General features: G+C 42.5%; 1 long non-coding RNA gene across 1 annotated transcript; it reads left to right on the top strand.

The window, feature by feature from the left end:
- Window positions 1-10,747: 10,747 nt before the first annotated feature.
- LOC121036885 (uncharacterized) lies at window positions 10,748-20,545 on the top strand. Its single transcript, XR_005793519.1, has 3 exons — window positions 10,748-10,870; window positions 17,037-17,253; window positions 18,546-20,545. It is a non-coding gene; the product is annotated as an uncharacterized LOC121036885 (long non-coding RNA).
- The last annotated feature ends 2,465 nt before the right edge of the window (window positions 20,546-23,010 follow it).

The raw sequence follows: 23,010 nt of genomic DNA, 5'->3' as shown, positions 1-23,010 counted from the left end.
AATTAAATATAAAGAAGTAAAATCTGTTGGAAATAAAAGATGTCAAAATAAACCCCAAAACAAAAAACACTGTATTACATTATGTTAGGTCCTACATGACTTAGAGTCTCTAGAAGACAAAATAGAAATGAAACAAATATGGCTTAAAGTAGTGGTTTTCAAACTGTCTCCACAGTGTGTATGGTCAGGGACAATAAAAGATATTGAAAAGGCAGTTTGGACCATCCATCCTGCATCTACCAGCATTCCACAAGACCTTGCATTTGAAAAACATAGCCTTGAGAAGGCAGTGGGGTCGAACATGTTTCGTTGTTTTTAAAAATCACCATGACACGGATTCAAAAGTCAGGTTCTAATTCAGTGTATGTCAGTATTTAATTTTAATGGCTTCCATGGTCAAAATGCTACTTACAAAAGCCCACAGAACTACATCAAAGAATTAAACCGAACGTTGCCTTCACTCTTTGAATCTATTATGCAAAGGGGTGTGTTTTTTTTCGCTAAAATTCTGTTAGTAAATTTCCATTATCTCAGCTGTCAATCAGTTATTCATGTCAAATATTTGGAAGGTGCAGTTTGTTTTATTTTAACCAAGTAAACTCAAAAACAACAAAATTCTTTGAATGGTTTTTAAAGCAAGTTAGATTTTTTTTGAATTCTGAGGTTTCTAGGTATGCATATTTGAGAAGTATTACATGTGACACATATTGTCTTCAGCTACAAAATCACATAAGGATGAAACATTCCAGACACCTGCTTTCAAAATGCTCTTTCCTTAGCACACGTTTCTGTCAAAAACCTGTTTCTCAACTTGTTAAAACATCACCTCAACCTTGAACGGACACATTAAATGGGTTAGTTTCTTCAAAAATGTCTGCCTGGTCACCAGAGGGAAAACAAATCATCAAATTTTAGAATGCTTATCTTTCTGCATGAGAAAAAATGTGTTTCACTCTATCTTTAAATTTGATGAATCTTTGACACATTTTACCATGAGATAACCACCTCTCCTCTGTGAGGGACAAATAATACCCATGGTCACGGCCCTTCTCTTCTGAGTATGTTATAAAGATTCTCCCACTTTTGTTGTAAGCTATATCAAAAACACCTCTGGCTTCAGTTTGGTGTATTTCCTGATCCATGATGGAGACAATGGATAAATTTCACTAAGGATGCAATCCATGACTCACCCTAGGACCTGTTTTATTCCAGTAGAATCAGCCATTCCATCTGTAACTACACACACTCTGTTTTCCATTCATCTCCACCATAAAACAGTGGGGTTTTAAAAATTGTTATTAAAGAAGTAATGTACTGTTGAAAAACTCTTTTCTAGCACACTTAAAGAATGTACTAGACTGGCTCACTGTACATGCACAATGTGCTTTGTGCATTTAATTACTGAAAGATCATCTTGGAGACATTCTCAACCAAGACATCTGTACTTTCATCCAACTGTATTTATAAAACCTCCTATACCGAACAATTTGGGCTAAACCTTGTTTTTTCAGATGTATAACAATGGATTTACCTGTTTTCAAACATGTTTTGCTAATAAAGGAAAATACTTTTACATTGTTGTGACGTGGTTTTCTGGGTATAATCTCAGTGGCTTTTACCCAGAAAGGAAGAACAAGTGTATACCCTGTGACGTGTGGCTTCTTGTCTTTCAAACAGAAATCTCAAAACAGATTTTACGTGTTTTAATACATTTGAATTGAATATTGTATAACTTAAATATGGCTTAAAAATACAGACACTTGTCTTCAGGCTCTGAATGCTTAGTTTTAAATGCCTTGCTACTGGGAGGGCTTCACGTGACTTGTAGATAGCATTTCACAGTCTAGTATATATTTAGACTTCTTGCAAGATCTGATTACATCATGGTTGCTTTGACCTCTTGGTGTGACTGATGAAGACTTATAGTAGGAGTAAAAGAAATGTTGCTCAACCACTTTGGAAGTTTGGTTCATTTTTTACTCTTGTTTACTTGTATTAGTGTTATTTTGCAAGAAACTTTATAATCCACTTTCCATGGGGGGCGGAGAATTAGTTTTGTTGAAACTAGAAAATTATCTTTAAACCTACCTAGCTGGAAACAGGTAAATTGTAATGCATCACAATATGCTAAAAGCTAATAAAAACAGGTTGAAGATGCCATCAATGCTCCTGTTTGGAAATGTCCACAGATCTTTTAGGAAAACTTACTTATAACACATGGCAGGTAACTTTCTGGCATCAGTTATCTATGGCCCAAATAAAACTATGTAACAAAACCCTAATGACATACAACAACAAACACTTTTTCACTCAGAAATCTGAGAGCCTCAGCTGATTTGCTGCTGGGCTCACTACTTCATGCCTCTGAGATCAGCTATGGCTCAGCTAGGGGGTTCTGCTGATCTTGACTGGGCTTGCTCTAGTGTCTGAAGGTTGGCTGACTGTCAGCTGGTCTAGGGTGGCTGGGATTACTGGAACAGCTTGGATCTTTTCCACTTCTCATCTTCAGGCAGGTATGCTCACGGTCATGCCCAGAGAGCAAGAGTAAGCAAATCCAGTCCTGTAAGATTCTGCTTACATTATGCTTGCTTCCATCCCATTGGGTAAAGCAAGTCATATGGCTGAGCTCAGAATCAGAGTGGAAGAGTACCAGCGGTGTGGATGTAGGGAGGGGTGAAGAGTTGGACTATTCTTATAATCAATCTACCACAATCAGAGTGGCCATATCAAGAGTACAGTAAACATTAATAAAACTTAATTTGTTTTATTAAAATAAAAACAAATAAATGTTTTATTATTTACTTTCTAAAATCTGCATATACTCTGAAATATGTACAAACCACTTCTGATATTATTGGTTCTCAAGGGCCTAAATAATTTAATGATTTACTAGCTATTGATTTATTTTTTTCCCTACTGACAATCCTTCATACTTTTAAGACCGCGAATGAGATTTCAATAAATGCTAAAGAATAAAAATTTATAGACCACATACCCTAGCCACAAAAGAAGGAACTGAAAATTAATAGTATTCCTTTTAAAAACAAAAAGATGGGGCACCTGGGTGGCTCAGTCGGTTAAGCGTACGACTTCAGCTCGGGTCACGATCTCGCAGTCCGTGAGTTCGAGCCCGGCGTTGGGCTCTGGGCTGATGGCTCAGAGCCTGGAGGCTGCTTCCGATTCTGTGTCTCCCTCTCTCTCTGCCCCTCCCCCGTTCATGCTCTGTCTCTCTCTGTCTCAAAAATAAATAAAACGTTAAAAAAATTTTTTTTAAATAAAAACAAAAAGGGGTGCTTTGGTGGCTCAGTCAGTTAAGCAGCCAACTCTTGATTTCAGCTCAGGTCATGATCTCTCAGCCTGTGAGTTCAAACCGCATCAGGCTCATTCCTCACAGTGCCGAGCCTCCTTCGAATCCTCTATCCCCTCTCTCTGCTCCTGCCCCACTTCTGCGTGCATGTTCTCTCTCTCTCTCTCTCTCTCTCTCTCAAAAATAAATGTTAAAAATGTTTGAAAAAAAAAACAAAAAATAAAAATAAACAAAAGACTTGATCATTTTAAAAAGAACTTTTTGAAATAATTATATGAGGTCAAAAAGAAAATCAAAATCCCCAGTATAAGCTATTTTTTTAAAACAATACAATGGAGAATATTACTACACATACATACACAAGGAATGTGGTCAAATCTATCATTCAAATTTACTGCTTTATAAAAGAAGGGATAGGGGCACCTGGGTGGCTCAGTAAGTTAGGTGGCCAGATCATGATCTCATGGTTCCTGGGTTGGGGCCCCATGTTGAGCTCTATGCTGACAGTGTGGAGCCTGCTTGGGATTCTCTCTCTCCCTCTCCTTCTGTCTCTCTTTCTCAAAATAAATACTATATATATATATATATATATATATATATATATATATATACTTTTAAAGTCCACATACATGGATGTAAAATCTTAAAGGAATGGGACACTTTAATAAACAGATACAAATTATCAAAACTAGCCCAAAATTATATGAGAACTTTGAAAATTTTCAGACAGGAAAAAATTTGAAAACATCAAAGAATTGTCAAAGAATTAAGTCCAAAACTGATCAAGGCACAGATAATTTTCCAAGTGAGTTCCTTCAAATCTCTTAAGAGATACTTCAACTACTTTCTAAATGCCTGGAAAAAGAGCACAAAGTAAAGGAAAAGCATAAGTCAATTACATATATAAATGCAGGGGCACCTGGGTGGCTCAGTTGGTTGAGCATCAGACTTCAGCTCAAGTCATGGTCTCATGGTTCATGGGTTCCATCCCCACATCAGGCTCAATGCTGTCCGTGTGGAGCCTGCTTTGGATCCTCTGTTCCCCTCTCTGCTCTCTCTCTCTCTCTCTCTCTCTCTCTCTCAAAAATAATCTTTAGATAGATAGATAGATAGATAGATAATATTATATATATATTATATAATATATATATATATATATTTAAGGGCACCTGGGTGGCTTAGTTGGTTAGACACCTGACTTCGGCTCAGATTGTGATCTCGAGGTTCATGAATTGGAGCCCCTCAATGGCTCTGGGTTGACAGCTCACAGCCTGGAGCCTGCTTTGGATCCTGTGTCTCCCGCTCTCTCTGCCCCTCCCCCATTCATGCTCTGTCTCTCTCTTTCTCTCTCAAAAATAAATAAACATTAAAAAAAATTGTTTAATATATATTGAAATGCAATTATCTGTGAAATTAAATCCACAAAATATTCAAATAAATATACAACATAACTATGTAAAGAAGCATCCATGAATACAAGGAATGCTTAATATTTGGAAACTTATTAAAATACTGTGGCACATTAATAAGTTATTTTCTAAAATCTGCATTATTACCTAGACAGAAGTAGGAAAAGTGTTTGATTAAATTAATATCTTGTTTATGCTGCGGGTGCGGTGTGGATACCCTCTTAGTAAAATAAAAAATTAGAGCGTATTTCTTTAATGTGTCAAAAATGATAATAAGTATGTTAAGTCAACACCAGGCACTGTTCTTTATGATTCAATTTATTTTATTTTATTTTTTAAATTTTTTTTAATGTTTATTTATTTTTGAGACAGAGAGAGACAGAGCGTGAGTAAGGAGGGGCAGACAGCGAGGGAGACACAGAATCCGAAGTAGGCTCCAGGGCTCAAACCCATGAATCCCGAGATCATGACCTAAGCTGAAGTCGGACACAACCAACTGAGCCACTCAGGCGCCCCTCTTTATGAGTCAATTTAAAAGAATTTCCATTAAATTCAGTAGCAAGAAAAGAATGTTTGCCATGATCACCATTATTTTGCCACTGTTTAGGAATCTGTATTCAGCAGAATAAGAAAAAGGAAAAAATAAAATAAAAATAAATATAATAAGTAAAAACAAAAATAAAATAAAGCATCATTGATAAATATATAAACATATATAATTTTTATTATTTTCAAAGATCAACAAAAACCTATTAGAACCAATAAGAGAGCTCAGTAAGACAGATTATTACAAACAAATATGCATAAGCCATTAGGTTTTTAACCAGGGGAAAACACCTAATAATTTAATGTGGAAAAAAAATTATTTCATAATCATAACAAACAGTGTAAAACACTTGATATTTGATTAACCAAATGTGGAGAAATTTATAAATATATTTGTAAAAATAAAAGAAAGCTATAGCATAAACATACATGAAGAATTAAAAGTAAAATTGCAAGATTTTTTAAAAATGTATTATTATTACTATTATTTTTAGCAATCTCTACACCCAAGGTGGGGCTTGAACTCATTCCTCAGATCAAGAGTCATGTGTTCTTCTAACCGAGCCAGCCAGGAGCCCCAAAGGGCAAAATTATTTTTAATTTTAATGGGATGCTAATCAAAATTGCAACGAAGCTTTTTAGTATCTCGCCAAAATAAATATATTTTACTATATTAAAGAAAGAAACATTTCTTAAAGAAGAGAGGTATGTATTTCCAGTCACAAAACTGTGGCACTAGTGAAGAATTAAGTTATTAATGAGGGGAAAAACTGACAAACTCAGAAAATGACCCAAATGTTTATAAATACTGTTTATATAAGAGGGGGATTTGGAACCAGACAGCCGGCACAAAACAAGAGTTCTATTTCATAAATAATGAGAAAATTATTTAAACATTTAAAAGTAATAAATTAGGTTCCTCATAAATAAATTAGACTCCTACCTCATACCACACACTAAAATAAATTCCAAACAATTAATCAGCTAAATCTACAAAATTAAATCATTGAAGAAAATAGAAGTGAATAGTTATCTGATGTTAGAATAAGGAAGGTCTTTGTAATCATAAGAGCAAATGAAGAAACAATGAATGGAAAGTCTGATTGATTTTACCACATAGGAGTTTTAAACATCTGTACATCTAAAAATACCATGAACAAAATTAAAAGACCTCTAACAAAATAGGAAAGATATGGGTAACTTACACTACACACTAGATCAAGAGTTAGTACGTTTCATATATAACAGAGTGAGAGAGAGCTCCCATAGGTCAGCAAATGCTCCAATAGACAAATGCGGAAAGAACCTAAGTCAATTCATAAAATAAGAAAAGCAATGGAAAATACAGTTAGTCCCTCCCTTATCCATAGAGACATATTCGAAGACCCCCAATGGATACCCAAATTCACAGATGGTTCCCTACACATAGGTATCTATGATAAAGTTCAATTTATAAATGAGGCACAGTAAGATACTAACACAACGACCAACAATAAAATAGAAAAGTTTTAACAATATACTATAAAAAAAGTTACGTGAACGTGGTCTGTCTCCTCTCTCTCTCAAAATATCTTACCGTACTGTACTCACCCTTCCTGTGACGACGTGAAATGATAAAATGCCTACATGACAAGATGAAGTGAGCTGAATGACATGGGTCTGTGACGTAGTGTTAAGATACTACTGACCTTCTGGCGATGTGATTGATTCATCAGGAGGATCAACTTGCAGACTGCGGTTGACCGAGCGTAACTGAAACTGAGGAGAGCGAAACCACAGATGAAGGGGCTACTGAAAACAGTAGATAAAACAGTCGACCTCCTGTGAATTCAGAGAAATGTAACATAATGCAATGATGAGATGATATCGTTCACATAGTAAATCGGCAATGTTGCTTCATTTGCTTTTGCTTTGTGTTGGGTTGTTTTGTACCTAGGTCAGTGAAGTGCTGCAGAATGGCCATCAGTCTCTGATGAGAATGCAAATTGGTTCTGTGGTTCCAGAAGTCCATTTGGAATCACAGATCCAGGGTCTTTCATTAGGGTATGCTTTTTCAGAAATAACTCTAAGGAAATTAGAGATGCACACAGAGATATTTGTACAACGATGTTCATCATGGCGATATTTATCATTCAAAAAATAATTAGCAGCAACCTAAATACCCAACAATAGGGGAATGTAGCAATAAGAGATAGGCTAAATAATCTGTGGCACGTCTACATAGCAAAGTAGCTATTAAAATCATGAATGGAAGATTATTTAATGAGGTAAGAAATTCTTCATAATACAGTATTAAATAAATGAAGACAACCCATGCATGCAGTATGATCACTAATTAGTTTATGAGAGAGAGACTTAGAAAATGAAAGAATATGCTATAATTTTAATTTTGATGATAGTTTTCTGCATTTCTAGTTTTTACAATGAACTTCTATTACATTTATAAATCAGAGGGGAAATAAGAAATTTTCTAAATTTACTCATTCAACACTTTTTTTTTCTTTTTCAACGTTTTTATTTATTTTTGGGACAGAGAGAGACAGAGCATGAACGGGGGAGGGGCAGAGAGAGAGGGAGACACAGAATCGGAAACAGGCTCCAGGCTCTGAGCCATCAGCCCAGAGCCCGACGCGGGGCTCGAACTCACGGACCGCAAGATTGTGACCTGGCTGAAGTCGGACGCTTAACCGACTGCACCACCCAGGCGCCCCTCATTCAACACTTTTAAAAGCACAATGTTCTGCAAGGTTAGCATCTTAGCAACTCTCCTAAATAATCCATTGTTCCTTCAGATAGATTGAAGTCATCTGTCTGGAATTCTGAAAGCTGACAACAGCCATTTCAGACCTTCCAGTGTTCTTTCTTTCAGATGTAATAGACAGAGATCATCATGTACAATAATGGCAGGAAAAAAAGTATACAATGGAAGTTTGGATTCACATTTCGAAAAAGAATATGTAATGAATAGAGTCAAGTGGCAAACTAAAAAAACACACCATTAAAAAATCTCTTAATTTCACACTGCCAACAGGCCCGTCATATTGGAGTTAAGAATTCTTTTTAAATCTGTTTGGCAGAGATTTAATGCGACACAGAAATAGAGTGAACAGGCAGCCATCGATCCCCAGAGGGATCTCTCAGTCTGAACCGGCCACCAGGAGACAGGGTCATTAGGTGTGGGGAGCTGCTCCGCTCATCCAGCTTCCAATTTTAGATTCCATCTCCAGGCTAGGGGTCAGTCAGTTCTCAGAGCAGCAAAGCCCCAGTTATTGGGAAACTCTTTGTCCAGAATCCCCGAGGGTGAACCGCCCTGAGCCCAATATAGGGAAAGGAAGACGTGTGGAGGGGAAGATGAAGTCAGATGGGTGGAAGGTGAAATCCAAGACAGATAAAGGGACTCTGAGCCCCACACCAAGGTAAGAGTAAGAGGCTGAGGATCGTGCCTTGGGTGTGTCCACAATGACGGGGAAGGCTTGCTCTCGTTATCTCATTAAACCTCCTACCTGCTCTGAGTGGTCAAGAGATGAGACAGAGTTGAAGGCACTTACTCTAAGCCACAATCCAGGAACCAGGGAGCAGGAGTTGAATGCAAATCTGTTCCACTGCCTCTCCCGCCCAGCTTATTTCTGCCTCAGTCTCAGTGGTGACAGCCTAAGTGACGCTTGGCAGTGAGAGTCCATACAGGCACCGTACCACCCCCCCCTCCACCCTTCACAGGGCCAAGCACGCTCATGGAACAGCACTTTCACCTTTTGTCTTTTTTCTCCTCTTCCACCTTGACTCTGCTTTACTGCAAGAGTCTCATGTCTCTGGCTTGCCTTTTCACATCGCCCTTGTGTGGACAGCCACCCACTTCACCATTTTCTCTGCATAACCCACTCTTTCTCCAGGCTGTGTAACTCCTCCCATTGAGCCAGATCTGCTGACCCTCAGGGTCTAGACCCTTGCCCCTGACCTCTCCTTTTTGTTCTCCACGTACCCCAACAAAGTTCTGAGCTGTAAAATATATAGAAGTTCTCGTAACACAGAACATTTCAAGGAAAAGATTAAAAGACCTAACCTCTCTCCCAGAAATGAACTACGTATACAATTTACCAAATGAAGGAGACTAATAATGAATACAGCTATAGAAATAGAGACCATCCAAAACAAGGAGAGCTCCCGAGATCAAATAAATTTGGCAAACAGAACATACTCTCTCTTGTTCACAGTGCATAAGAGCCTTAGGCTTTGAATAGTCTTTCCATTAAAGGGCCATTTTTTAACCCAAATTTCTTTGAACACAGAAACCTTTCATAGGACACATGTTAACATTTCATTGACCACTAGTTACATGGTAATAAATTACAGACACAGTTTGAGAAAGGCTGATACTTGCTGATGTGCTTAATGGTGTAAATCACAGTAGGCCAGGAGAGGCTGAGCAACGCTCCTGTTCCACTCATGCGCTCACTTTCTGGTCGGCCTGCCCCACCAACACTCACCTCAGAGCTGCCCCACCCATGAATGGGCAGGGAGGCTTAGACTGTACAGACATGGATTCAAACCACTGTGACAGGACAGATCCACTAACTTCTCCAGGCATCAGATTCCTTGATGGTCAAATGAGCATCACGCTACATAAGTTTTAACATACTTGGCATGGCCTGGACCACAAGAATATTCCCCATCCCCTTTCTCTCTCTCTCTCTCTCTCTCTCTCTCTCTCTCTCTCTCTCAATCTCTCTCTCTCTCTCTCACACACACACACACACACACACACACACACACACTGATCTATACTGAATCGGCCTCTCCCCTCTATCAGGGTCGATATACTCATTGAGGAGATTCTTCAAACTGTTTAAAATTGCTTCAAGTTTAGCCTTGCAAGCACTATGTGCAGCAAGTGGAAGTCTATTTCTTGAGCTATTTCCATTTTCCATTTGTTAGTGACAGATGCCTGCAATTACTGGAACTTCAGGAACAACACTTCCTTCCAAATCACTCTGCAAATACCAGAGACAGAACACCTTCTCCTCTTGGCTGCTACATCGGGTCAGAGGACCAGGGCTGTTGACGCTCCACCTCTGATATAAGACAACAGCTTCCACGCTCAATGTTCCTGAAAACCGCCTTGCTTCTTGGGATTTTTCTGTGCTCAGTGATGGTGTCCCGTGTCACTCTCAAGCCCTCCTTCTCCCCACCAATCAGTTTTAAAGCTGCGCCTCTTGCCTTACTGGCCTTGTGTGTCATTCTTCTGCGGCCAGGTGTCCTGGCACACCTGCCCCATCTCACGACAGGACTGGGAAGTAGTCAGTTAGCTTGCAAAGTGCAGTAACTAGTTTGCAACCCAGATCCAAAGAGTCACCCTTTGATCTTGGAGGTTGTAACACTGTGAGTGATTACCCAGAGAGACTCGAACTTGGAAATTAACAATTAATTTTCCTTGTTACTTAGAACTGTTCCAGGCTCTCCTGTGCTTCTCAAGTCCTGGCATTTTCATGCCTGCAGAGAGCTGCTGAGCTCACCACAGCATGCTCATCTTGCTCTGGAATGGGGAAATAGCACTTCCTGACCTAAGACTCATGTTTGAAAACTCCCATCAGAAGGAAAACTCAAGGAGAAGGTATGCGGGAACCTGCCTGAATGAGCCCCTGGGACTTCAGGGTTGACAGTTTACTGCAAAATGGAATTGTAAGCAGCCACCCCCACTTCTCCCCATGGAGGGCTTGGTCCCTGTCTTCTGGTCGGAGTGGTGGTGAAGCATGGGCTTGAGAGACAGAGACCTGGAAGAGAATGCCCACCCCACTGTTGATTGACCGTGGGGCCCTAAAACAGCATGGCTCCAGGAGGAATGGACTTAAAATGTCTGGGCCCCTCTTCTCCCTTATCACTCATGGGTTACCCAACACATTCAGCCACTGCTACCATAGGAAGTGCCTGTAAGATCATTACACGGGGATAAGTTCTTGCCAAACTGTGCCTTAACCTCTGCATGGCCCTCCAAGGCCTCAGGAGAGGCCTGGAATAGCAGAAAGGGTGTCGTCTAATGGGGTGCTGACCCAACCTCCCCTCATATTCCCTCGAGGGTACCTTCCACTCGACACAGAGGGGCAGGCAGACTGGACAGAGAGAGGGAAGAACCAGGGAGAACCAGGTCTGGAAGAGAGGTTAGTCACACCTGTGGCTGGGCTTTGCCTATAGAAATGAGGCTCCCTCTGATAACAAAAGTGTCCATAGGAGCAGCTTGTGAATTATTTCCTTTAACGCCCCAAATATCATTCTAATCTATTCCTTTCTCCCCACACTTACTGTGAAGTCACCCTCTGAACTCCTAAGTAATTCCTTAACTCCAGCCTCACTCCTCCCTAGGCCTCCACCCTCAGGTACCAAAGTGAAGTTTCAAAACTAAGAATCTGGTCATGCTAACACTGTGGTGTAGGCTCCTTATCTCCCACAGGAAATAACACAATAGTCTTCCCCAAGACCACCCACATCAACCCCATTAGGTCTTCTCTTGCTGTATTCCATAATCCACACTCCACACAGCAGTCAAAATGATAAGCTGGAAAACAGAAATCAGGTCATGTCCTTTCCCAGATTAAACAGCATCACGCTCTGAAAAGAATCCCAACCATAGGACCACATATACCCTCCCTTCCTACTGCTCCTTCAGTTCAGTCCCTCACCTCTGCACTCCTGCCACACGTGTCATCTTGCATTCAGAGGACCCACCAAGTTCATTTCAATCTTTGCCCTGTCACTTCTTCAGGCCAGAATCTATTTACCTCACGTGAACAGAGTAACACAGCTCCTCCTCAACCATTAGGGACCTGGTAGAAAACAGAAATGCTTCTGGGAAATCTCCACTCCTCAGAACCCAAATATGTACTTGGTTGTACTCCAAATGGTGGGTCGGATGGGGACTTTTCTTCCACAGAGGTGATCAACTCATGCTATTCAGCATAGGAGAGTGGTGTGTAACATATATAGAACTGGACTCCCCAGGTTCAAGTCCTGGCCCATTGCTTAATAGCTGTGCAAACTTAAACAAGTTACTTAACTTCTCCGAGCTGCAGTTTCCCCCTCTGTGGAGTGGAAATACTGATAATAGTATAGCTATGTCTTCATAGGCTACTGTAAGAATCAAATGGATTACTAGGAGAGCATTTGAAAAATGGGAATGATAATAATATGAGTTACTCCAGCAGCAATAGAGATAAGACCAGATAGTACCACGTCCAACATCATAAAGAGTTGGGTGCCCCGAGTGCCCAAGACAGTGCCTAGCACGGAAGGTATTCCATCTTCCTTTGGCCATCCCTGTCCTACCCATTCCCAATCCCAGCCCTAACCTTATGGGCAAGTAAAATTTTGGATGCTTTCAATGCTTTTGTATAACATTGACTCAGGGGTTAAAGGCCTGTTTCTGATCATTATTCATCTTTTCATTACTGTCATGTATTTTATTGATTTTGCATTGAAATATGTTTTCAACATTTTAAAATGAGACTCTTGCTTCAGCGGATCCCAGATCCTAACATCTGGTGAATTACAAACAATTGTGTGGGTTTCTTTTTCCTCTTAATTTTAATTTTAAAAATCAATAAGTAATCTGCGATGCCTTTAAAAGATATTAAATAACACAATCAACTTGGATTTTATTATGAAGATATTTTCAACAGTGGCTGCACAAAATCACAGGATTTGTAAGACCTGGAGGTGCTGGGCTTTCTAGAAAGCTTCTCATTAAGATCCAGAATGGAATTGGAAGGGCCTAGGGAGAACATCCAGGTCGTCAAATGTTAGCAAGAGAATGAAGTCAAGATAAATTAACAGATTTACTGGAAATTACTTTTTTCCATCCAAAATAAGAATACCTTTTGAAATAGCTTTGGAATAATCCTAACTTTACCTACTATTTACTGAATAGCAGAACATCAATTAGAAAACATGTTGCTTTTGGCCACTAAAATATTTGTATCTAGGCAGTGTGAGAAGAGACAGTGGGAAGGTGGCTGTCTAATCACTGGCAATGTTAGCAGCCTGAAGTGCCTGAAAGGCAGGCAGCTCCTCTAGGGAGCTGGGAGCTGGGTTGGGGGTGGGGGTGGGGGAAGCAAGTCCGAGGCTTAGAGGCTTGAAGAAGCAGGTGTCTCACCGAAGTTGTTTTTGTCTTTGTTTTTGCTTTTGAGAGAGAAAGGGAAGAAGTGCTTGGGGTGCTGGGAGAGAGAGAGAGAGAGAATCCCACGAGTCAGAAAGAGAGAGAGAGAGAGAGAAGAGAGAATGAGAAAAGGGGTATGCCCAATGCAGGGCTCATGTTTTGACCAGAAGCAGGGCTGTGCTCACCCAAAGGGGGGCTTGAGCTCACCCAATGTGGGACTCAAACCCATGAACTGTGAGATCATGACCTGAGCCAAAGTCAGTTGCTTAACTGACTGAGCCACCTAAGTGCCCCTCACAAAGTTTTTAAGCATCAGGGAACAGAGACAGGACAGAGCCAGCCCTCTTGATTTGCTGCCCAGTACCCTTTCCATATTCTAGGCTAAAGGTAAAACTCAGAAGCTCCTTCATCCACCAGCCAGTGGTAGGGAGACTGCTCAGGGCAGCCCCCTGGGACACACTGACTCTGTGTGTCACTCAAGCTCAGGACTGAGCCCATCGGCCCCTTGAGCTCCCCGCAAAATACAAGTTGTCTCTGTAGATTCAGTGAATTCCGGGAGCTCCTTCTCTGCTGCCTTCCAGATTTGAAGACGGGGAAAGAGTATACACATGCACTCACATTTTGTTTAAATCTAGCTCTGCCAAGTCACTGAATGACCCTTTTTGACCCTATAGCACTCTCAACTGTACACAGGGCAGGATAATAGGTGGCCTTCTACCTCTGTTCCAACTTCACTAACCATCTCCCACATCAAACGCAGCCCGAGACCACTCACTAGCTTGCCCCTGTATAGTGCCTTCCCCTTGACAGACTTCCACCTTCAGACGATAGTTCACCTTACTCCAGATCAGGCCAAAGCTTGGGAAGGGAACTCTTAGTTCCCCCAGCATTGCCATTACCAGGCCAGGGTGGGAGTCAAGGCCCTGGCCATTCCCCAGTAACTGAGACAACACTGCCATCTTGTGGTCACAAATTCTGCCTGCCGCCAAAGCCGCCCCAGGCTCACCAAGAGGAGCCCTTCTCAGCCCCGCAGGTGGGAGTGGGACAGTCCTGTGAGCACCCTGCCTGCAGCAGGTTCACGGTCCAGCAGGACACCCAAGTAACCCACAACATACATACACTGGGTGATAGAGTCTGTAACAGCCTCAGACCTGCCATACACAGGGGTTTCCACCCAGTCAACAAATAATCAGTGTGCAATACTCCAGAACCAGGTGGTAATAAGAGGCATGCAAACAATTACAACCCAGTGAGAAAAGTGCCAATTAAGGCCTGTACGATAGCTGTGGGAGCTCAGAGAAGGGAGGGACAAACAGCCTGAGGCTAAGGTAAGACTTCATAAGTGACACTGGGTCAGATTCTTGAAGAATACTTTAGAGTCATCAAGGAAGCAAGGTGAGGAATGAGCAAGTCTGAGTCTTGCAGAATAGATTCAATTTAGAGATGGAGTACTAAGTGTGGAGGGGACATGCTCATGGTGTATTCGAGGAGAGGCAAAAGCGGGAGGACACAGACGGAAAAAGAGCAGAAGACAAATCTGAAAAAGAGAGAGCTCTGAATGCCAGAATAAAGAGTTCAATCTGTATTAGATTGCTGGAAATCACATGATAAAGTTGTATTTAAGAAGAAATAATGCAGCAAAGATAAAGCATGAACTATATGCATAGACAAACAACTGAATAGATACTCAGCATAATGTTAGCAGTGGTTGATCTCCAGGGAAAGGACTGCATGTGCTTTTTGTGCTTTTCTTATCTTTCTATTTTAATGAATTTGTACTACCTTTGTAATGAAAGAGAGAACCATGCAAGTTATTATATGAAGCCTCTGAACGGTGGGGTCAGGAAGCTGCCCACCGGCCCTCACTGCTGAGGGTCAGTCTCCTGCACGGGGAAGCTCCTCTCCACAGCGGTAGGCCAGGGAATCATGTAAGACTCAGGATCAGAGACTCAGCATCCATGACACCAGAAGGACCTTGGCAATCTACCCAACCTCATGCTCCAGACCAGGGAAGCGAGATCTATTGTAGGGGCAGGGGCTCACCCAAGGATGCACAGCCCCGCCTGGACCTCAGGGTTCAAGCTCATCTCCTGCTGCCCACTCAGGGCCCTGACCTTTCCCCCTGCTGCTCTCCACCTCCCATCGCCATGCGGCCAGATGCTTGCCATGCCCAAAGTTCCACGAGGCCCACAGGCAGGGAGCAGCCAAGCTCAGGAGGTGTTGGCGGCTCTTCCTGTCCCTCTATCACACTAAGACATATGGTAAAGCTCCACTTGAAAAAGTAAACAGTTGGGGCACTTGGGTGGCTCAGTCAGTTAAGCGTCCGACTCTTGGTTTCGGCTCAGGTCATGATCTTGCAGTTAGTGAGTTCGAGCCCTGCATTGGGCTCCATGCACACAGTGCAGAGCATGCTTGGGATCCTCTCTCTCTCTCTCTCTCTCTCTCTCTCTCTCTCTCTCTCTCTCATCCCTTCCCCTGCTGATGCTCTCTCTCTCAAAAGCAAATAAATAAACTTTAAAAAAATTTTAAAGAAAAAGGAAACAAGTGAACACCAGGACTTTTGTACGATTTCATCCAATACTTCTCAAACATGGTACTGGGAGGTCCCACAGACCCAGTCTGCGAAGTCCAAACTGTTTCCTTATTCATACTAAGGTATAGTCAGTTTCTTTACTCTCATTCCTGCCTGAGCATACAGAGGAACTTCCTAAAGGCAACCAGATGTGTGATGTAGCCACACATTGAGTAAAGCTTCTGAAATGATTGTCAAATGAATGATGAAAATGAAGATGTGAGCTTGATTCTATTGATCTCCTCGACTGAATGCAAAAGTAGAGATGAGAAACCCAGCGGTCTTCTCTCCAGCTTGACATTAGAGAAAGTTGCAAAGATAGAAAACAATGCCACTCTTCTCATTTTTTTGTTCTAAGTTTTTGCATTAGGAAATATAGGTATTTTAAATGTCATTATGTTCACAGCTTGTTTTATTTTTAATAAGTTCACGAATAAGTGTATATATAATTTCTCATTCCTGATTTATAATATCGTAAATGTTGTTGATATAACCCACAGAAACTAAAATTTTTTGCGATTGCCATTAATTTTTATGAGCATGAAGAGAGCCCGAGACCAAAAAATTTAAGAACCTCTAATGTGACTTTCCAGTTTTTCACTCTACCCTTCCCTGCCTGACAGGGTCACCTGCCAGTTTCCTCCACCTACAGGGGACGGTCTTCCTCTGTCATCCCTTTATTTATGGAGGTACACCTAACACACTTCCAACCGGTTCTCCCTTTCTCCCTTTCTCTTTCTCCCCCTCCCACTCTCCCCTGCCCCTCTCCCTCCTGCCCCCTCTTCCTCCCTCACCCATCTCCCCTACCCCACACGGTGCTCTTGGCCCCAGGCAAGGCTAGGCTGATGGTATTCTGGGCACAGAGTGTCTTTCTTCCGTCTCTCCTGCTCTCCTGCCACCCGTAGCAGCCTTTGAGTCTGCAGCCTGCAAGCTACCTGTCCTTCCAACTGCTTCTGAACTGCACTTCTTCCTGGCAGTTGGCCCCCAGACCTCTTTAAGGGGATCCCAGACTGAGGAACTGGACAGATTAAGGTTCAAACCCACCTTTTCATTATTCAGCAATCATTTCGGGACAGCCAAGTCCATGTCAGATGTGGAGGATCCAAAGAGTAGGACATGCTCCCTCGGCTGCTCATAGTTCCCAAGGAAATGAAGAAGGAGCTAATGGTTCTGTCTGGGAAAGCCAGGAAATGTTTCACAGAAGCTGTGACATTTGACATGGATCATACAAGATGAGGAGGAGTGTACAGGGTGAAGAGCCAAAGATATTTTCTCGGTGAGAGAAGCATCCCTTCAAAGGCACACAGATGTGAAAATGCACCACCACATGCATGAGGAAGTGAACAGATCGATGCGGGCAGACTACAGCTTGCATGTGTGTGTTCAGATGTGCATTGTGTGAATGTGGCATTGTGTGAGCGTGTGTGTATGGCTGCGTGTGTGTGTGTGCATAAGTATGTGTGTGTCTGAGCGCATGCATGCATGTGGACATGGGACCATGTGTGTCCCTTGAATGCGTATGTGCTGTGGCACACGTGTCCACATGTGTGTCAGTGTGTAAGCATGGCGATGATGAGGCAGGAGTGTCTCCTGGGAGAGAGAGGAGGAGGTGGGAGGAGAGCGGGCTGTGCCAGACGTGCTACACATGCTATTTTATCCAGTTCTCACCCCTGCCTTGCACCCACGTGTTATCTCATCCATTTTACACAAAGGATTGGTTGCACTACCAAAGGACATACCGTCCATAGGTGACAAAGCTCTAATTCAGGGCACACCTCTAAACATTGTCAACCACGGGGACCAGAGATTGGGCTACCGGAAGGTCTGAACAAAGCCCAGCTCTCCCCATATACCCACCTCTCCAGTGGAATGTCACTGCATCCCTGAATGCCCAACATTATGCTGAGAACCTCAGAAGATATTGTTCGTTTTCCAGATAGTCCCTCCAGTATGTTCCAGGGCAACTCCACACCTCGGTCACTGAGGCTCAGGCTAACACTTCCTACAAAGCTTTTCTGGCAATTAATTCAGAGAGCCAACAATAACACCCAAACCTGGGTTTCCATCTTTTTGAGCAGTCAGTTAGGAAATCAAGCAGGAGGTCAAGGGCTTGAGGAAGCTGGGAAGGACCCTCAGATCCTCCCCTGCTCAACGGGGCCTCTGAGAGCTTGGTTTCACTCTGCACAGAAGCATCCAGAAGAGGTCAGTCGTTGCTAGGCTCACTGACTGCCCTGCCTCTGCTGTTAAATCTAGTTCATTAAACTGATGACTAGAACTGAACACATCCCTGCATCTCCTTCCAACAAATATTAGCACTTGTTTCCTATGCCAGACACTGTTGAGGATTTCACACATTCTTGCCCTTAATTAAGCCGTGCCTGTTTCCTAGAGTCTAGTATTTCCATATCCCATGTTGTATAGAATGGAAATGTGTCGTACATGACCTATTACAGTCTCATTTAATTTTTATATATTTAAATATTATGGGTTCCCCATGTTGCCTATTGTATGTTTTCTTTATATTCTATACAGTCATTTGAATGAGTCATTTACCACCTCATTTTTCAGATGAGAAAACTGAAGCCCGGCAGGATTGGATAACTTATCTAAAGTCCTGCAACGAGTAAGTGAAAAACAGAATGCAAAATCGACCTCTTCCTGTGACACGGGATTGCGCCTTTTCCTCTGTGTCAGCTCTTGGAGTTGTCGTTCTCCGTCACAACTAGGCTGTGACCAGAGGCCGCCTGGACCCAGGTCCCGGCCTCTACACAACCTCTGCAGTGCCCCAAGCCTGACTCTGCCACCGGGTGTGGCCGCTGCCCTTTCTCCACAGTGCTGAAAACATACTCTTAAAATCCTGGCCTGAAATCATTCAGCGAATTGTGAGTCATCCAGCAACAGAATACTATGGAGCCCTTAAAAAGTATATTTAGAGGGTTTTTATGGCCATGAAAAGAAATGCTTGTATATAAAACTAATAATAATAGACAAATACCTGTATTCATAGCATGAGATCACCAATAGAAAAAAAAAAAATTTCCTAGAGGAAAAGCCAGAAAGGAAAGTCACCAAATGCTAACAGTGGTTATTTCTAGATGATGGACTTACGGGTGCCTATTTCTCCTTCTTTTGACTTTTCCATATCTCACAATTTTCCACAATAGACATGCATGGCTCTACAATGGGGAGAGGAGGAGGGTAGAATATTTAGCACCTGACTGTGGCTTGAGAACTGTGTGACATCCTTTTCCCAGGCACTTCCAAGACCCAGGCTGGAGCGGCTCCATGTGCGGAGCCTGCCAGAGCCTCCCAGCAGGCAGCTGCGCCTGGGAAAACAGGCCCTTCCGCGGGGGTGGGCATCTGGGTTTGATTTCTCCACCCTCCTGTTCTCCTTTCTCGCTTCACCTGAATATCCCCTGCAGAAGGCACAGGCTGCAGCCTGAATCCAGCCCGTCCCTCCCCAGCCGGTCTGCATCTTCAGCTCTGCAGCCCCAAACCAGACACCCTGCCCTGACTGCCCAAGACGAGAGCCTGCCGGGTGACAACTTCTATTCTGGGGGCCTCAGAAAACTCCCCTAGCCCTGTGTCGCTATGTGTGCAGACTTCTCATAAGACAGTAAGAACCAGAAAGGCACCCAGGAACCCAGAATGTAAAAGGAACTATCGCCTCCCTCTCATTGCTGTCACCCAGGACCACATAGGAGGCTTCAGCAACTGCTTCTGTCCACGCCCTTCTTCCTTTGACGTGCATTTAATCAGGGCTTCCTGAGGAGGAAGTTGAGTAGTCCCTGCCTGGAGGGGTCAGGTCCACTGGGAGAGACTCCAGACAACACCCTGGATTAGCAGGAGGGTCGATGCCACTTCCAGGGGGTGGCTGGGTGAGCGGCAGATCCTATGTCTGGGAAAGGCTGGCCAGGAACAGGGGGTCCGGGCTGGATGCCTGATAGATGAGGGGTGATCAGACAGAAGAGAGCTAGGTGAGCGTTTTGTGCAAAGGCAGCGGCATGAGCAAAGGAGCAGACACACAAATGAGAGCGTGTGAGGCGTCTGGCAGGAGGTAAGGTGGTTAGAACTGCACTGTCAGTCCTGCCTGCAGAGCCGAGGAGGTAGGAGCTCCTTCTGGCAGAGGAGCCAGGAGCAGACCTGCCGTTAGATGGGAGACTGTAGCCACACAGGAGACAGAGCCAAAGCAGGACATCCATGGAGCAAGGAGGGGGAAGGGGTGGCAGGCCTTCTACCGCCCTGCCCCCTACGCTGCCCTGGAAATCCAGCCTGGAATAAGAGCCACATATTTATTCAGCTCTGGTCTTTAAACGAGGAACCTCAGCCTTTCACAGTCCTCCCATGCCTGCAGCCTTGCCATTGGGAACCAGAGAAGGTTACTCCCATCCCTGGAGGCCCTAGCCTGTGACTATGAACCTGGAAGAAGCTGGCAGTCTTATTTGTCAGACAGACTATAGAGGGAGCTCTTCTGCAAGAAATGAGGCAAAGCTGTAGTAATCAAAACAGTATGGTACGGGCACAAAAATAGACATAAAGATCAATAGAACAGAATAGAAAACCCAGAAATAAACCCACAATTATATGGCCAATTAATCTTTAACAAAGCAGGAAAGAGTAGCCAATGGGAAAAAGACAGTCTCTTCAATAAATGGTGTTGGGAAAACTGGTCAGCTACATGCAAAAGAATGAAACTGGACACTCTCTCACACCATATCACAAAAAATAAATTTAAAATGGATTAGAGACCTAAATATGAAACCAGAACCCATAAAAATCCTAGAAAAGAGCACAGGCAATAAGATTTCTGACATCAAGCGTAGCAACTTTTTTCTAGCTATGTCTCTTGAGGCAAGGGAAATAAAAGCAAAACTAAACTATTGGGATTACATCAAAAAGAAAACCTTCTGCACAGTGAAGGAAACAATCAATAAAACTAAAAGGCAACCCACAGAATGGGAGAAGATATTTGCAAATGACATACCTGATAAAGGGTTAGCATCCAAAATATATAAAGAACTTATATAAATCAACACCCAAAAAACAAAGGATCCAATTAAAAAATGAGCAGAAGATATGGATAGACATTTTCCCAAAGATGACATCCAGACATTCATGACTGGCCAACATACATGAAAAGATGCTCAACATCCCTCATCATCAGGGAAATGCAAATCAAAACTACAGTGAGATGCCACCTTGCACCTGTCAGAATGGCTAAAATCAAAAACACAGGAAGTAACAGGTGTTGATGAGGATGTGGAGAAAGGGGAGCCCTCTTGCACGGTTGGTGGGAATGAAAACTGGTGTAGCCACTGTGGAAAATAGTATGGCAGTTCCTCAAAAAGTTAAAAATAGAACTACCCTATAATCCAGTAATCATACTACTGAGTATTTACCCAAAAGATACACAATCACTAATTCAAAGGGATACATGCACCCCTATGTTTATAGTAGCATTATTTATAATAGCCAAAGTATGGAAACAGCCCAAGTGTCCATTGACTGGCAAACAGATAAAGAACAAATACATACAATGGAATATTATTCAGCCACAAAAATTAATGAAATCTTGCCAATTGCAATGACATGGATGGAGCTAGAGATTATAATGCTAGGTGAAATAAATCAGCCAGAGAAAGACAAATACCATATTATTTTACTCACATGAAATTTAAGAAACAAAACAAATGAGCAAGGGGAAAAAAGAGAGGGAGAGAGATAGGCCAAGAAACAGACTCTTAACTAAAGAGAACACACTAATGGTAATTGGGGGCGGGGCAGGGGGGTGGATTAAAGAGTGCACTCGTTGTGATGAGCACTGGATGCCATATGGAAGTAGTGAATTATTATATTGTACACCAAAAACTAATATTACACTGTATGTTAACTATACTTAAATTAAAGTTAGAAAAACAAATGAGGTTGGAGCCCGCTTCGGATTCTGTGTCCCCTCTCTCGCTGCACCCCCCCCCCGCCCACCTTGTGCTCTCTCTCTCTCTCTCTCAAAAAAGAAAAAAAGAATAAACATTAAAAAAAAAAGAAAAAGGAAAAGAAAGAAAAAGAAAAAGAAATGAGGCAAACAATGCAGGAGAAACAAAAGAGAGAGATCATGATTGCAGGCTGTCCAGGCTCTGACCCATTTCTGAAGCCCAGCTTCCTCTGCATTTCACCAGGTTGGAAGGAAAGTCTTATTTTGTTTGTTAAGTCCGAGGTTTCATTTCTGTTACTTGTAACCAAAAAAAGTCATAATAAAGCTTTATTTAAAAGTTTGAGCATGAACTAAGGCAGCGTAGTGGGGCTGAAGAGAACTGGGATTATTTGAAAGCTATTTAGATTATGAAGCAACAGACAGAAGACTGGCTGTTTTGTCAAGTAGCCAAGCTCAGTCACTTACAGATGGTCCCCCTTGCATATCCTCCCAAGGCTTGTATAAACTTCAAAAAGGGAATGCATTGGCTCTAACTACGTAGAAACCACCCATCCACAAGCAAGTACCAATCAGGAAAGACAAGCAGAGAATCCTCTGCATCAGAAAGGGCAGGGGGTCCTCGTCATTTAATGATCACCTTGACCCCTGCACCCACTAAGAGGGTAACTGGCACCGTAGAACCACTCTAGACTGAGCTCTCCGAGACGTGGGGATAAGATGCCATTATAGCCCTAGTGGGGTAACAAGTTGCCTGCAGCAAGCTAATGAGAACTCGGGTACCACTGCTGCCAGAGATGGAAGGAATTATGGCGGCTGCTCCAGGGCAGGAGAGAGATCCATGGCTGATCTAAAGACATCCAGTCTCCTCCCTCTCTTCCTATGTTTCTAAATGCCACTCGGAAGTCATTTATTCCTTCAGTTAGAAACCTCTGTATTCACATTTTATCTACCAAGTTCAGCAGTTTGATTTTGGGAAGTGTTCGATCTTAAAAAGAAAAAAATCTCACCCAGATTTTTCACCTGTTCCAGATTTTCAGACTTCAGTACCACAGCATATTGGTTGGTCCCATTTAAGAGAACAGGAAGAGGGCTCAGCCAAGC

This window comes from Herpailurus yagouaroundi, unplaced genomic scaffold (genome assembly GCF_014898765.1).
Source record: "Herpailurus yagouaroundi ecotype Mexico unplaced genomic scaffold, PumYag 163, whole genome shotgun sequence".
In the NCBI taxonomy this organism is placed as follows: domain Eukaryota; kingdom Metazoa; phylum Chordata; class Mammalia; order Carnivora; family Felidae; genus Herpailurus; species Herpailurus yagouaroundi.
Note: the sequence above shows the minus strand (reverse complement) of the source record. Positions and strands in the feature narration are given on the sequence as shown.